The sequence below is a fragment of the Diaphorina citri genome, unplaced genomic scaffold (assembly GCF_000475195.1).
Source record: "Diaphorina citri unplaced genomic scaffold, Diaci psyllid genome assembly version 1.1 scaffold87, whole genome shotgun sequence".
Taxonomy (NCBI): domain Eukaryota; kingdom Metazoa; phylum Arthropoda; class Insecta; order Hemiptera; family Psyllidae; genus Diaphorina; species Diaphorina citri.
In genome coordinates, this window is record NW_007377524.1 from 59,362 (window position 1) to 61,179 (window position 1,818).

Consider the following 1,818-nt stretch of genomic DNA (forward strand, 5'->3'; position numbering starts at 1 on the left):
TCTCCTATCTCCTACGTGTCCTAAATAAATACAGCCCCTTGTGTAACTGACTGACTGACTGACTCACTCACTGACTCACTCACTCATACTAATTCTAACCCACTTCTAGATGTGCTAGGGAGATGCGGTTTTCACCATTGGCCACTTGTTGTTTAATACATTACTAAAGCTATTGGGTTGTACTGAACTGGGAAACTGAAGACTTGGTAACCTTGTGAAAGTCCATTCTACTTGTTTGGAAATAAGAAGAGGCCAATGGTGTTTTAGATGGCCTTTGACCTCTTCGGAGGCTATTTGTAATACTGTGTTCAAACAAATTGATTAAAGGCCGATTTCTACTCTTGTGTAAGTCACACGCTTGGAAATAAGAAGAGGCCAATGGTGTTATAGATGGCCTTTCCTTTGACCTCTTCGGAGGCTATTTGTAATACTGTGTTCAAACAAATTGATTAAAGGCCGATTTCTACTCTTGTGTAAGTCACACGCTAGTCACAGTATGCTCACTCCCATCATGTGTAAAATATTTGTGACCTCTCATTGAACGTACTGTGACTGAAGTGCGACCTGAGCAGAAAGTGGAAAGTGGACTCAAATTAGGAAAATAATCGCTTCTAGTGTAGGAGTCACTATCACTAATGTTACATTATATCATTAAAAGTTTAAAACTTCTGCCTTTAGTATAAGATAATACATTATTAAAATCACTAAATTAGTATTATTGACTGAAACGCTCTTCTCCTTCCTCCCAATCAGAGGAATACAGGTGCACTCAGCCTCGTGAGGACAGCATAGTTGAGTAGTTAGTTATGTCATGATCCCATGATAGCCACAAAATTCACAAAAATTGTGAAGAGGTTTTCTGTGCAACCTGAGCAGAAAGTGGACTCAAATTAGGAAAATAATCGCTTCTAGTGTAGCAGTCACTAATGTTACATTATATCATTAAAAATTTAAAACTTCTGCCTTTAGTATAAGATAATACATTATTAAAATGACTAAATTAGTATTATTGACTGAAACGTTCTTCTCCTCCCTCCAATCAGAAGAATACAGGTGCACTCAGCCTCGTGAGGACACCATACCTAGTTGAGTAGTTAGTTATGTCATGATCCTATAATAGCCACAAAATTCACAAAAAATGTGAAGAGGTTTTCGTCAAGACGCTGAAAAACTCTTCACAGAAATCAATTTTTTACATTAGTTTTTAATTTGTTTACATTATTCTCCCTGCCCCTCCCCCTCACTACTATTACTACTTCTGTAACTTTGATTGTCCTCCCATCTCATCATTTTCTCTTTCCTTTTAACCCTGCAATTCTTTTGAAAGAGTGTTCCATTGCCGTTTTCATGTCACACTAAAACATCTGCTACGATAGACTCGTGTGGTCTGTGTTGTAGCATGTCCTCATGGGCGAATTTCCTCCTATTTCGTACCTACCCTAACTTTTCCCTTTCATTTTGTATTATTAGTCTTCAAGTGGCCTTTTCTTTTTCAATGTAATGAAACAAAAATTCACGTTTTTTTTTTCAATGAAATGGTCTTCTTAATGAAAAAAAACTTACTCAAAATCTTATCTCTAATAAAATACCTAATTCTAAGGTCAATGTTCGTGTTTTAGTACATAATCATATTGATATGTCTCACTGTCTTTTATTTCTATCCTATTGCAATACTTTATTATTTATAGCATTTTTATGCGTGACCTGAAAGGATACACTCAACTGATAACTCAACCCATTGCCCGTTCAGGTCACGCTTTAAGGCCGTTCCCACTGATCATGAGTTCCATTGGAAATCCGACATGATCAGGCTAGCCA

At 36.9% G+C, this 1,818-nt stretch overlaps 1 long non-coding RNA gene across 1 annotated transcript; it reads left to right on the forward strand.

Annotated features, from left to right (window-relative positions):
- Nucleotides 1–374: 374 nt before the first annotated feature.
- On the forward strand, nucleotides 375–1,635 carry LOC113473780. Its single transcript, XR_003395653.1, has 2 exons — nucleotides 375–854; nucleotides 1,149–1,635. It is a non-coding gene; the product is annotated as an uncharacterized LOC113473780 (long non-coding RNA).
- The last annotated feature ends 183 nt before the right edge of the window (nucleotides 1,636–1,818 follow it).